Here is a 15,073-nt window from a genome sequence, read left to right as displayed (position 1 = left end):
CCCCTTTACTGCCCCCCATAGTGCCGTTCTCCCCTTTACTGCCCCCCATAGTGCCATTCTCTCCTTTACTGCCCCCCATAGTGCCGTTCTCCCCTTTAGTGCCCCCATAGTGCCGTTCTCCCCTTTAGTGCCCCCATAGTGCCGTTCTCCCTTTTAGTGCCCCCATAGTTCAGTTCTCCCCTTTAGTGCCCCCATAGTGCAGTTCTCCCCTTTAGTGCCCCCATAGTACAGTTCTCCCCTTTAGTGCCCCCATAGTGCCAGCTCCCCCCTAAAAAAAACCTAAAAAATAAATAAAATACACCTATACTTACCAGCAGCGATGCGATGCAGCCTCTTCCGGCCGGTGTCCCTGCTGTGTTCTGCCCGACTCAGGCGGCGCGATGATGATGTCATCGCGCCGCCAGAGCCGGCCTCTGATAGGCTGCAGGCATAAGTGTCTGCTGCCTATCAGAAGAACAGGGGAGGGACACACCTCTCCCTCCCCTGCCACAGCACTACTACCCCCCCGGCCCCCCAACCACCACCGCTGCAGCCGCAATTGCATCCAGGGCCGCGCCGCCTGTGGTGATCGGCGGTGTGGCCCTGAAGGATTAAAAAAAAATTTGGGGACTGGTTGTCTAGGGGGGGTCCAGACCAGCTGGACCCCCCCTGTAGGTGCGCCACTGTCAACAGTATACATAGACACACAGTACAAGATAAGGTTGCCCTCTTGTGGATTCACTGTAATACACGATCATAATTACAGATGGAAGATAGCCAGTGACAGAGCAGGCATAGCTGAAAATGTTGACTATATTAGTTCTACTTAATTTTATGGATAAGTAATAAACGTTAAATTTTAGTATAAAGTGTCACGTGTCAACTGAGAGACATTGGTGGTCCATTGATCAATTATAAATAATTAGCCCCACCCTACTGTCACTGTGGAAGTGTCCTCTTTATACAGCTTCCCATTGTCCCAATACACCTTCTATTTATTTCCCTCTGCGGGAGCGTTGGCAGCTAAGCTTCTCAGCTGCTCCAAACTAGGGTCATCCTGCAGGGCCTGCCCAAAGGCGGCACTGCAAGTCTCAGCCAGCTTTCCTATGGCAAACAATGACAGCTGCTGAGGCTCTGAAGCGACTGAGGCAGAACAGGTGGACATGGACACTTCCACCTGCTCTCCCCCGATGGACTGATCCACTGCGGCCTTTGCAGCACTGTGAGTGACAGGCAAAACAGGTACAACAGTATTATCACATTCAACATTTCCATCACTTGAATTGGATAAATATACATCTGTTACCTGCAATCCCTTCCACATCTCCTGTCTTAGGAGAACTGCTCCTCCACACCCCACTTCCCACCTCTCTCTGTCCATCCCCAAGGTGATCTGGTGGTATACAACCATCCTCATACAGTACCTCAGTATGTCTAGGGGGTTCTGTTAGGATGGGTGAGTCCTGTGTGCTTTCAGGGGGCACATAGCACAAGACCAATCGTCCCAAGTTAGTGCCTAACAAAACGTTGGTAGGGCTCTCCGCAGAGACCCCAACTTCTCTTACCCCACTTCCAGCTCCCCAATCAAGAAAGACACAAGCAAGGGGAACATTGGGACTCGTCCCCCCAACTCCAGTGATTGTAAAACTTTTGCCTGAATAAGATCCTTGTTGTTCACTAGTTTGGGCCGGACTAGTGTGACCTCTGCGCCGGTTTCGCGGAAGACCGTGGTGCACAGGTTGCCCACAGTAACAGCCTGTAGGTTGTGTTGCTCTTAGCACTCCCACTCACCAACAGCATGGCTGATATGTTGCTGGCAGGCTTGCCAGGTGGTACTGACTTTTTTCTTCTCAGGACAGGCGTTGTTAAGGTGTCCTGGCTTGCAGCACGCATAGCATGTGCAGACGTCTGTAGGTGCTGGCTTGAGTCCGGCAGCTCCAGGTGCTGGTCGGTGAAAGCGTTGCTTTGCTGGGGATGAATATTTCTCTCTTCTCAAACGGGAGAAGGAATAGCGAATAAGATTTTTCTATCTTTTAATAAAAGTTAAACGGAAAAACAGTGCATATATACATTTACAGAAGAACGGACTATTCAAGATAATAATAATTCAAGGTGATAGTAATTCACGACGGTTAAAATAAAAGGGATAATGGATGAAAAGTATACTTAGGTTCCTCTGTTTCAGTCCTTGAAGCCGTTGTGCAATCCAATTGGTATAATATCAGTGGACCCTGAGCACTGACATTTAGAATACAATACAAATCCAGGTGTTAAGGCAAGGCAGGGTTGCCATACAATGCCCTGACAGCATCTTATAACAGTTCTAAAACAGGAGGTGCCAGCAATTCTGCCCACCAATGGTATGAACATGTGTGCTGGATCGAGAAAGTGTCAGCAATGTCCTTATTCTGGCTGAGCCCACAGTTCTGTGGAACCACTAAATACAGCTATGACATCTAGGTATTAATGACCCTTATGATTTTACAAGTCTAACAAGACCAAACTTGACTCTGCTGGGGCTTCTGGTTCTCCAGGACTGCTTAAAGCTGGCTTTTCAGCCTTCCAAGGACACAAGAACATACTGTTTGATATATCTGTGATCGCAATGGCACGGAGGTTGAATCCGGCCTTAGCCAGTGCAGAATATGCCTACGACCAGAGATATGAAAAATGACTACCTTTGAGTCCCTCAACGGTTCAATAGGTTGCTTTCCCAACTCTCTCTGGTTCCCTGATGTGATTGTAGTCAAAATGTCTGGCTAATGTTATCCCAGGATCCAGTATTTTATGATGAGCCTCAGCAGGGGTGCTTTTGAAGCTCCCATCCTTATCTTTATGATGGGGAAGTGTCATTTTAAATTACTAGGACACAGCTCCAAGCAAGGGAATATTTCTCTTTTAACTCAGAATAAAGAGAGCCTCTAGGCCTGTGAGTGTGTGTATTTAAAAATGGGACTCTACTTGGGGTACCCTCGTCACAGACAGTGTCTGCTGCGGACAGTGACATTACCAGCGCCACATCTACAGTGTAATGTGTGTGATTCTAAAATGTATCTGTGACATACAGTGTACTTTTTTCCGTAGACGGAGTCTGCTGCGGACAGTGACATTACCAGCGCTACGTCTGCAGTGTAACTTGTGCGCTTCAAAAATGTATCTGTGACATACAGTGTACTTTTTCTGTAGATGTTGTCTGCTGCGGACAGTGAGATTACCAGCGCCACATCAGCAGTGTAACATGTGCGCTTCTAAAATTTATCTGTGACATACAGTGTACTTTTTCCGTAGACGGTGTCTGCTGCGGACAGTGACATTACCAGCTCCACATCTGTAGTGTAACGTGTGCGATTCTAAAATTTATCTGTGACATACAGTGTACTTTTTCCGTAGACAGTGTCTGCTGCGGACAGGGACATAACAGTGCCACATCTGCAGTACGCTTTAAGAGGGACAGATCTTGTGCCCTGATTCCCAAACTCTTGAGCATCCAAAATCACAAGAAGATGACGGTGGGGAACGGCAATTACTGTTTAATGAGGTGGATGATGATGAGACACAGTTGTCAATAACTCAACAGCAGTTACTGTCTCAAGAGGTTGATGAAGAGGATGAGACACAGTTGTCAATCACTGAGGTAGTGGTTAGGTCAAAAAGTCAGTAGGATGAGCAGAGTGAAGAAGTGGAAGAGGAGGTGGTGGACGATGAAGTCACTTAGCCAACCTGGGAAGGTGGAAAGCCGATCGAGGACAGCATTACAGAGGGGAAGGGATCTGCTGCACCGCAACAGGCTGGAAAAGGCAGTGGGGTGGCAAAAGGGAGAAGGTGGGCCACACCAAACAGGCCTGCAACTGTTCCACGGAGCACCCCCTTGGGGAAATCTCCCTTGCCAAGGGGTAGCTGTTCTGCAGTATGGCGCTTTTTTGAGGAAAGTGCAGAAGACAAAAAAAATTGTAGTTTGAAACCTGTGCCATACCAAAATGAGTCGGGGCGTGAACACTAGCAACCTCACCACCACCAGCATGATCCGCCACATGGCATCCAAGCAATGTATTAAGTGGGACGAAACGCCTGGGTCCACAATCTGTGTCTGCGGGTCACACCACTGTCTCCTCTTCCCATGTGTTACGCGCTGGCCAATCCCCTGTTGAAGGAGCAGGCCAGGATGTCTCCCGCCCTGCAGCTGGACCTTCGCAAGCACCATCAGCGACCACATCCACTTCCGTGTCCCAGCACAGCCACCCACCCACAGGCCATAGCACTAAATTCACAGCTTTCCAAATTATCGGCCCTGGAAATGTTGCCCTTTAGGCTTGTGGACACTGAGGCCTTCCGCAGCCTGATGTCGGCGGCCACCCCTCGTTACACAGTCCCCAGACGCCACTATTTTTCAAGGTGCGCCATATCCGCCTTACACCAGCATGTGTCCTGTAACATCACATGTGCCCTGACCAACGCAGTTACTGGGAAGGTCCACTTAACCACGGACACATGGACAAATGCATTCGGCCAGGGACGCTACATTTCCCTGACGGCACACTGGGTGAATGTTGTGGAGGCCGGGAGTGAGTCGTACCCTGGGATGGCACAAGTGCTACCGACGCAATGGATTGAGGGCCCTAATTTTATCAGGGTGTTCGCTGCCACCTACGTTAGTGGCTCCAACCCCCACTTCTCCTCATCCGCCTCCTCCTCCACTTCCACCTCTGAATTATCCGCCTGCAGCACCAGTCAGCCATCAGTCGATAGCTGAAAGAAATGTAGCACTGCAGTGGGTAAGCAGCAACAGGCCGCGCTGAAGCTGATATGCTTAGAGGACAAACAGCACACCGCTGCAAAGCTGTGGCAGGGGATAAGAGACCAGACTGAGCTGTGGCTCTCTCCACTCAACCTAGAACCAGGCATGGGTGTGTCTGATAATGGCCATAACTTGGTGGTGGATTTGAAGCTCGGCAAGCTCACACACATCCCATGCCTAGCCCATATCTTAAACTTAGTGGTTCACAGGTTTCTCAAAGTCTACCCCAATTTGCCTGAGCTACTGGTGAAGGTGCGCCGCCTGTGTGCACATTTCCGCAAGTCATCAACAGCTTCAGCCGGTCTGTCAACACTGCAGCAGTGCTTGAAATTGCCAGCTCACCGGCTGTTGTACGACGTGAGCACACGCTGGAACTCGACGTTCCACATGTTGGCCAGACTTTGTGAGCAGTAGTGGAATACCAGCTGCAACATGGTCATCGCCTTTCCAGTCATCTTCCGCTAATCAGAAACGAGGAGTGGGCATGGATGTCTGACCTCTGTGAGGTTTTAAGAAACTTTGAGGAAGTAACACAGATGCTGAGCGGCAATAATGCTATTATCAGCTTAACCATCCCACTTCTGTGTCTACTCAAACGCTCGCTGCTCACAATTAAGGACGATGCTTTGCATGTGGAAGAGGTGGAAATGTGGGAAGACATTACACAGGGTGATAGCCAGACCACCCTCAGTTTGTTTTTTCAATGCAAATTGGACGATGAAGAGGAGGAGGAGCAGGAGATGGTTGCCTCTGCTACAGAGGGTAGTACCCATGGAAGTTTAATTCCACCTGTTCAGTGTGGGTGGGCAGAAGAAAAGGATGAGGAGATTGAGAGTGATCATGTTGTTACTCTGGCACACATGGCTGACTTCATGTTAGGCTGCCTTTCCCACGACCCGCGCGTTATACGCATTTTAGACAACAGGGATTACTGTATTCCTCTGGTGACAAGCAAAACGGTGCAATACCAGAAGATCCTTGTTGAGAAATTGGCCAACCAAGGAGGGGAGACAAGGGGAAGACACAGCAGTTCCAACAGAGGCAGAGCAACACTCTCCAAAGCCTGCGACAGTTTCATGACACCACCGTCAGCACCCACACCCTGATGCGCGGCCTAGTGTCACAAAGAGAGAAAAAAATTTGGAAGATGGTCAAGGAGTACATAGCAGGCCGTGTCAGCGTCCTCAATGATCCCTCAGTGCCTTACAACTACTGGGGGTCCAAGCTGGACATGTGGCACAAACTGACGCTCTACACCTTGGAGGTGCTGGCCTGCCCTGCCGCCAGCGTTTTGTCTGAGCAGGTATTTAGTGCTGCTGATGGCATTATAATAGATAAGCGTATCCGCCTGTCAACTGAAAATGCTCACAGGTTGATTCACCATGACTTTTCGACTCCACCAGAGGAAAGCTGATGAATATAAAGGCACTTAAAATGGGTTGTTTATAATGTACTGAATACACTGTATTCCCATGCACCCTTCCACCACAAACAGGGTATATGGTTGAATCTTCCTTTTCTCATCCTCCTTCTCCTCTTCCATGATATCAACATGCTTATTCATTGCATATAATACCCTCGCAGATATGCCCTGCGCATACAATGTTTTACAGGGTCGGCTCACCTGCAGGCACACGTATATAGGTTTTTAGAGGGTCAGCTAACCAGCAGGCCCTCACCTACAATGTTTTACAGGGTCATCTCACCAGGAGGCCCTCGTATATATTTTTTAGAAGGTCAGCTCACCAGCAAGCCCTCACCTACAATGTTTTACAGGGTCAGCTCACCAGCAGGCCCTTGCATATAACTTTTTAGAGGGTCAGCTCACCAGCAGGTCCTAGCATATAATTTTTCAGAGGGTCAATTCACCAGTAGGCCCTTGCATATAATGTTTTACAGGGTCAGCTCACCAGCAGGCCCTCACCTACAATGTTTTATAGGGTCAGCTCACCTGCAGGCCCTAACCTACAACCTTTTAGAGGGTCAGCTCACCAGAAGGCCCTCACATATAATTTTTTTTACAGGGTCAGCTCACCAGCTGGCCCTTACCTACAATCTTCGTTGGCCCTCACCTACAATCTTTTACAGGGTCAGCTCACCAGCAGGCCCACACCTAAAATCTTTTGCAGATGTGTAACAACAGGTGTATTGGAGTGTCGGTTCCTTGTAGTTTTTGGAAGCCCTTTCACTTAGTGCATAGGCTTTATGAGTGTAGGAGTCCCACTACATGGACAATTATACCACAATGTGAATGATGATCACCTTTATGTGATATACAGATTGTATCGGAGTGCCTCTTCCTTGGAATTTTTGTCAGCACTTGTACCTTATATACAAGTAAATATACAGGAAAGGCCAATGTGAGTGATTGCTGACGTCTGCCCCGGGGAGTGGCATAGTTTGAGTGCTCCTACCTCTGGAGCAGAGCCAACATATTGGTCAGGCTTGCGCTGATGGGCGGAGTAAATCTATACGGTTGTGTTCAAAATAATAGCAGTCAGACATCACTGTTTTTGGTAGAAATGATATTTCTACATGGCAAATAATTTACTATCAGGTGTAGTAGAGTAATAGAAATCCAACAGACCCAACAGTCATGCCATGCATGCTGCTGATTCTCTTTAATTCAATCACTTATTGAAAGGGACATGTTCAAAATAATAGCAGTGTGGAGTTCAATTAGTAAGGTCATACATTCTTTGAAAAACAGGTGGCAATTATTGCCCTTATTTAACCTCCCTGGCGGTATTCCCGAGCGTGACTCTGGGTTAATTTTTGCTGCCAGGAGCGGTAACCCTGAGTCAGAGTCCCCTCACCTTCTGCCGGCGATCCGGCGATGTCCTTCGCTGTGATCGCCGGCGAGAGCGCATTTTACTTCCTGGTTACGTTCCCTGCGAGCAGCAGCTGCGCATGGGAGCTGAACTGGGCGGGAAATTCTAATAAATATTAAACACAAAAAGTGACACACACACATAAAATAGGTTATACATTGTAATCTGAGAGGATTACACTGTATAACCTCAGATCTGACATTTGATGACTGTACAGTGCCCCTTGCCTGCCATTGTACTGTCATTTGTGCCTATAAAATAAAGTTATAACATGGCATCAAAAAAGCGCAACTTTACTACAAAAGCACTTTTGGACCAGTTGAGTGACAGCGACAGTGACACGGAGGTGCTCGCAGAACTGAGCGATAGGGAGTTGTGGGGAGATTTGTCGTCTGACACTGATCTGGCAAGTGACAACGGCGATGATCCTGCACCTGATCTCAGCCATGTGCGCACTTGGTGCCCTATTGACTACGGACCAGGTAGCGCCCCCAAGATTCCTGTTCACTGGATCACCTGGGATGAAGGTAGATATTGAGCGTGACAACCCTCTGGCATACCTGCAATTATTCCTCACTGAGGAGGTAATTGAAAAAATTGTCACAGAGACAAATCGCTACCAAGAGCAGCAATCCGCTACGCTGCATGCCACATTTTCCAGAAGCAGAAAGTGGAAACCTGTGACCCAAGAGGACATGTGGCAGTTTCTGGGACTCATCATTCTTCAGGGGGTGATGGGGAAACCGCTTCAGAAATGGTACTGGTGTACTGTCTTCTCTGCATAGTTTGTTAATGTGAGTGCTCATGTGTGTGCCTTCAGCACCATCTAGTGACCTTTAGCTGTAAGTGCATCTTCTGCCTTTTTAAGTTATGCATATTAATTAGGTCACCTGACTTCCTGCTCACAGTGCTTTCTGGGAAAGAGACAAGCTCCTGCTTCCTTTTTCTCCTCACCTCATGGAAGGAGCAGCTGCACATTGTGTGTCTCTTACTAAAGCATCGTCGGTAAGGGATTTATTTATGTTTTTGTATTGGTTTTGTGTACATTGTGCTGTATACTCAGTTATTGTATGTTCATTTTCCTAGTTTACCTTATCTACTGCCGGTTAATAAAAACCACAGACTACAGAAACAAGTCTCATATTATTAACTAGTAGAATGGTGATATCTGCCTGTTGAACTGCATACAGACCCCGGGGGTACATGTTGTGAGAACAGGACAGTAAACGACGACTTCTAGCGAGAGAAGCACACCTGACTACACAGAAGTCAGTTACGGTCCACGCAATATCTGCAAACGGACACCACAGCGACTTCTATACAGTCCAGTGCTGCAAGGAGATAGCCGCTTCAAGCAATGTAGACACATTTAATTGCATACTGTGACTGCTCTCTAAGCACAGCGACCGGCATTCCACAGCACAGTAGTCTCCACGCAGTTAAGTGTCTTCACCAACACCATGTCGCGTAGCACAGTATCAAGCTACAAGACAAGATCAGGGAAGGATGGTTCCACCAAATCATCTTCCGTTAGCAATGCAGCCGCCATTGCCCGCGCAAAGGCAGAAGCCGCGAAGGTCAAAGCAGCCTTTGCCGAACAAGAAATGAAGATGAAAGAAGAAAGGGCTGAGAAAGCAAAGCAACAGGTCCTCTTAGATGTAAAGCTAGAGAAACTCGCCGTAGAGAAAGAAACGGCAGCCGCCATAGCTGAAGCAGAGTTCTTGGAAGCAATGGAATACCCGAAAACCGGAAGTCACCGCAGTGTGCTTAGTCCAGAACTCGGCCAGCAAGATCCTGTACAACGCACTTCAGGGAACGTCCGTCAACACTCCAGACCAAACAGCAATGCCGATCCATTCCCTGGAACCGAAGATGTCACCTATGCCACAGAGCAATCATACCGTCTAAAAGAAAGAGTAACGCTCGGAACCCAGTCCTACAAACAAGAGAGCCCAGAGCCACGTGACAAAACTCCAGCTAACTTCCCTGCACACCAAGGAAGCCAGCTTCCAGTCCAGCCTGCAGAGCCACCTTATCCCACAAGACGGTATGACATGGGCTGGCCTAAGTCAGAGACTCCATACAGGTATGATCGCACACCACACTCTCACTGTGACCTTCCACCTCCAACCAACCTTAGTAGTAACCAAAGCACAATAGACTTTGCCAGGTTCTTTACTAAACGTGAGCTAGTTACAAAGGGACTGGCGAAGTTCAGTGATCGCCCTGAAAACTATAGAGCATGGCGGGCCTCCTTTTATAACATTACAAAAGACTTGGGTCTGTCATACAGTGAGGAGATAGACTTCCTTGTAGATCGGCTTGGAAAAGACTCTGTAGAACATGCCAAGAGAATCAGGGATATTAATATAAACTACCCAGAGATTGGCCTAAAAATGATCTGGGATAGACTTGATGAATGTTATGGTTCTGCAGAGGTCATAGAGGATGCATTGTTTAAAATAATTGACGAATTTCCTAAAATATCTAGCAAAGGATTCCAGAAACTTAGGGATTTAAGTGATCTACTGATGGAATTACAGGTTGCCAAAGCCGAAGGGGATTTACCGGGGCTTGCTTTCCTCGACACTGCCAGAGGTGTCAAGCCTATTGTATTAAAGCTTCCCCACAACCTACAGGAGAAATGGGTCTCCCACAGGTCAAGGTACAAACATACCTACAATGTGCCATTCCCTCCCTTCAGTGTGTTTGTTGACTTTGTAAGGCTAGAAGCTAATATTCGTAATGACCCTAGCTTTGATCTATCACAGTCTTGTGCCACTCCCTATGACCACAGACCACATAAAGGATCAGTGGCAGTGCACAAAACTAACATTTCACCTGCAGATTCTTACAGGCATTACAGCTCCCCCAGCTGCGAAACAGTCAAAGATCCTGCTAAGCAGTGCCCTCTACACAAGAAGCCACACCCTCTTCTGAAATGCAGAGCCTTTAGAGAAATGTCCATAGGAGATCGCAAAGCCTTCCTCAAAGAGAACCGCATTTGCTACAAGTGCTGCTCATCTACATCACATATTGCCAAAGACTGTCAGGTTAGTGTAAAATGCACAGAATGCAACAACTCAGATCACAACACGGCCCTACATCCTGGGCCTTCCCCATGGACCTCATCACAGAGTAACAGTGCCAGAGAGTATGGCGGGGAGGAAAGTACCTCTGAAGCTAACCCACCAGCAGTTACTTCACAATGCACTGAAGTCTGTAAAGGTCTTATAGGCGGCAGGTCCTGCTCAAAAATCTGCCTAACAAAAGTATACCCAAAGGGCTGCAGAGACAAAGCCATCAATGTTTACGCCATCCTAGATGACCAAAGTAATGCGTCCCTAGCCAAATCTACTTTCTTTGACATTTTCAACATCAAAGGGCCCAACAATCCTTACTCTCTAAAGACCTGTGCAGGTACTGTAGAAACAGCGGGGAGGAGAGCTAGTGGTTACCTAATTGAGTCCATAGATGGTAAAACGTGTCTTTCCTTACCAACTATTACTGAATGTAACCAAATCCCTGATAATAGACACGAGATCCCTACACCAGAGGTAGCCATACATCACCCCCATTTACAGCGTATAGCCCATCTCTTACCAAAATTCGATCCTAACGCTCAGATAATCCTACTCCTGGGAGAGATATCTTACAAGTTCATAAAACTAGAGAGCAGATTAATGGCCCACATCATGCTCCTTATGCCCAAAGGCATGACCTAGGATGGGTCATAGTAGGAGATGTCTGCTTAGGAAGCATACACAAACCAACTTCGATTAATAGCATGCTTACAAGCACATTAGATAATGGACGTCCCTCTATCTTCCAACCATGTAAAAACAACTTCCTCATAAAGGAATTGCCACATAGTACTCAACTACCTTGTTCTTTCATAGACTCTGTAGACCACGACATAGCTTGTGACAGTGACAAAGACCACTTAGGTTGCTCAGTGTTCCAAAGGACCAAGGAGGACAATCAGGTAGCAATGTCCCACGAAGACAGATTGTTTTTAGAAACCATGCAAAAGGAAATCACTAAGGATGAAACAAATAGTTGGGTAGCACCCCTTCCCTTCAGGCCTCAAAGGCAACGTTTGCCTAACAACAGAAAGCAAGTCTACAGACGTTTTGTCTCTCTAAGGCGTAGCTTCCACAAGAAACCAGAAATGAAAGACCACTTCTTTAATTTCATGAGGAAAATATTTGAGAATGGTCATGCTGAGGTAGCTCCTACCCTTAAAAACTCAGAAGAATGTTGGTATTTACCCATATTCAGGGTTTACCACCCAAAGAAACCGGGCCAAATTAGAGTAGTGTTTGACTCTAGTGCAAAATATGAAGGCGTCTCCTTAAACGACGTCCTGCTCTCAGGTCCAGATCTTAACAACAAGCTCCTAGGAGTACTGCTTCGTTTTCGCAAAGACTCTGTTGCCTTCATGGCGGACATTCAGCAGATGTTTCATTGCTTTCTCGTTAAAGAGGAACACAGAAACTTCTTAAGATTTCTTTGGTTTGTTGACAATGACCCCATAAAAGATATTGCAGAGTACCGCATGCGGGTACATATCTTTGGTAACAGCCCCTCCCCTGCAGTTGCAACTTATGGTCTTAGAGACTCTGCTCAGGAAGGCGAACTAGAATATGGGTCAGATGTCAGACAATTCGTAGAAAGAGACTTTTATGTAGATGACTGTCTAAAATCACTACCCACTGTTGAGGGTGCAATAAGTCTCCTTAAGAGAGCTCAAGAATCCAGGGCAAATCACTACTCAGAGATTTAACTCAGGAAACATTGGATTGGGATCACCCACTATCCCCTGAAAAAAGAAACCTATGGATAGAGTGGAGAAATTCCCTAAAGACTTTATCTAGCCTGAATGTTCCACGTTCTTACTCTCCTGTGCCATCCACAGAAGTAAAAACACAAAGACTTTATGTATTCTCTGATGCGTCCGTCAAAGCAATTGCCGCTGTAGCGTATCTTAAAACTATAGACAACAAAGGTCAGTGCCACACAGGGTTTGTCATGGGCAAAGCAAAACTCGCACCACTTCTCGAACATACAATACCCAGGCTAGAGCTCTGTGCCGCTGTACTAGCCGTTGAACTAGCGGAATTAATTACATCAGAGATAAACCTAGAGATTCGAGACACCGAGTTTTATACAGACAGTAAAGTGGTCCTGGGCTACATTTACAACCAATCTAGGCGTTTTTATGTTTACGTTAACAACCGAGTGTTAAGAATCAGGAGGTCCACTATCCCAAAGCAATGGCACTTTGTACCTACTGACCATAACCCAGCAGACTTAGCAACCAGGTCAGTTGCTGCCAGTCACCTTAAGGACACAGTTTGGTTCACGGGTCCTGCTTTTCTATACAACTCAGAACATTCTTCTGCCTGTGACTCATATGAGCTGTTAGATGCAGATTCTGACAAAGAAATCCGCCCCCAGGTATCTGTACTACTCACTGTAAATTCATACAATCAGCTCGGTAGCCACCGTTTCATCAGGTTTTCCACCTGGAAGTCACTTGTGCGAGCTATCACCTGCTTAGCACACGTAGCCCGTTCCTTTAAGCATGCCCCATTTGTTATGGAATGTAACTGCAAAGGTTGGCACCATTGTAAGAACGGATACTCAGTAAGTGAGCTAGAACAATCGAAAAATCTAATTATTTGTTCCATGCAACAAGAGACATTCGCTAAGGAACTCTACTGCATCAACAACAAAAAACCTGTGTCAAAAGACAGTGTGTTAGTGAAGCTCAATCCAGTCCTTGATGAGAATGGTCTGCTAAGAGTGGGAGGGCGGCTTAAAGAGGCCAAATTAGGGTTTAATGAGAAACGTCCTATCATAATACCTGGTCATCATCATTTAGCTTCCTTGCTTGTAGAGCACTACCACAGTAAGATAAAACACCAGGGCCGACTATTCACCGAAGGGGCGTTACATGCTGCTGGGCTGTGGGTCGTTGGTGTAAAAAGGTGTATTAACAAATGTATATTCAAATGTATCACTTGCCGCAAGCTACGTGGGGGTTTACAAACGCAAAAAATGGCCAATCTCCCACCCAACAGGGTTAACATGGACCCTCCATTTACAAATGTGGGCCTTGACGTGTTTGGTCCCTGGTCCGTTATCACACGTCAAACTAGAAGTAGCCACGCTAGCTCCAAGCGATGGGCGGTCATTTTCAGTTGTATGTCAATTCGAGCTGTCCACATTGAAGTTATTGAGTCTATGGACACTTCTAGCTTCATAAATGCCCTCAGGCGCTTTATTGCAATCAGAGGTCCTGTAAAACAAATCCGTTCTGACAGAGGCACAAACTTCGTTGGAGCTGCTAATGAGCTAAAGATTCTCTCCAACTTGGATAATAGCAGTGTAAAAAGATTCCTTAGTGAGCAAGGATGCACTTGGATTTTCAATTCCCCTCATTCTTCTCACATGGGAGGAGCCTGGGAAAGAATGATTGGCATAGCCCGCAGAATCTTGAACTCTATTTTCCTACAAGTGGGTAATGCTAGACTCTCTCATGAATGCCTTACAACCTTTATGGCCGAAGTCTCAGCCATTATCAATGCCAGACCCTTGGCTCCGATATCAAATGACCCAGGAGAACCAATACTGCTTACGCCTGCCTCTCTACTTACCCAAAAGACTGGTATAGTGAGTGCTGCTTCTGGAGAGTTTGGCACCAAAGATCTCTACAAACGCCAATGGAGACAAGTGCAAGGCCTTGCCGATACCTTCTGGAATAGGTGGAAGAAGCAATATCTTCCCACCTTACAGACAAGAACCAAATGGCACACAGTTAAGCCCAACCTAAAACCTGATGACATTGTTCTTGTTAAAGACTCTCAGGCTCAAAGAAATCATTGGCCTTTGGGCCTCATTACTAAGGTGTTCCCAAGTGAAGACGGACATGTCCGTAAAGTTGAGGTCAAGATTTTCAAACAAAATGAGACCAAACTGTTTATCAGACCTACTTCCGAACTAATCCTACTGTTATCTGTTGAGGACTCTAGTAGTGACATCGGCTGATGTCAAGCGGGGAGTGTACTGTCTTCTCTGCATAGTTTGTTAATGTGAGTGCTCATGTGTGTGCCTTCAGCACCATCTAGTGACCTTTAGCTGTAAGTGCATCTTCTGCCTTTTTAAGTTATGCATATTCATTAGGTCACCTGACTTCCTGCTCACAGTGCTTTCTGGGAAAGAGACAAGCTCCTGCTTCCTTTTTCTCCTCACCTCATGGAAGGAGCAGCTGCACATTGTGTGTCTCTTACTAAAGCATCGTCGGTAAGGGATTTATTTATGTTTTTGTATTGGTTTTGTGTACATTGTGCTGTATACTCAGTTATTGTACGTTCATTTTCCTAGTTTACCTTATCTACTGCCGGTTAATAAAAACCACAGACTACAGAAACAAGTCTCATATTATTAACTAGTAGAATGGTGA

The sequence above is a fragment of the Bufo gargarizans genome, chromosome 7 (assembly GCF_014858855.1).
Source record: "Bufo gargarizans isolate SCDJY-AF-19 chromosome 7, ASM1485885v1, whole genome shotgun sequence".
NCBI lineage: Eukaryota > Metazoa > Chordata > Amphibia > Anura > Bufonidae > Bufo > Bufo gargarizans.
This window is presented reverse-complemented; position numbering follows the sequence as displayed.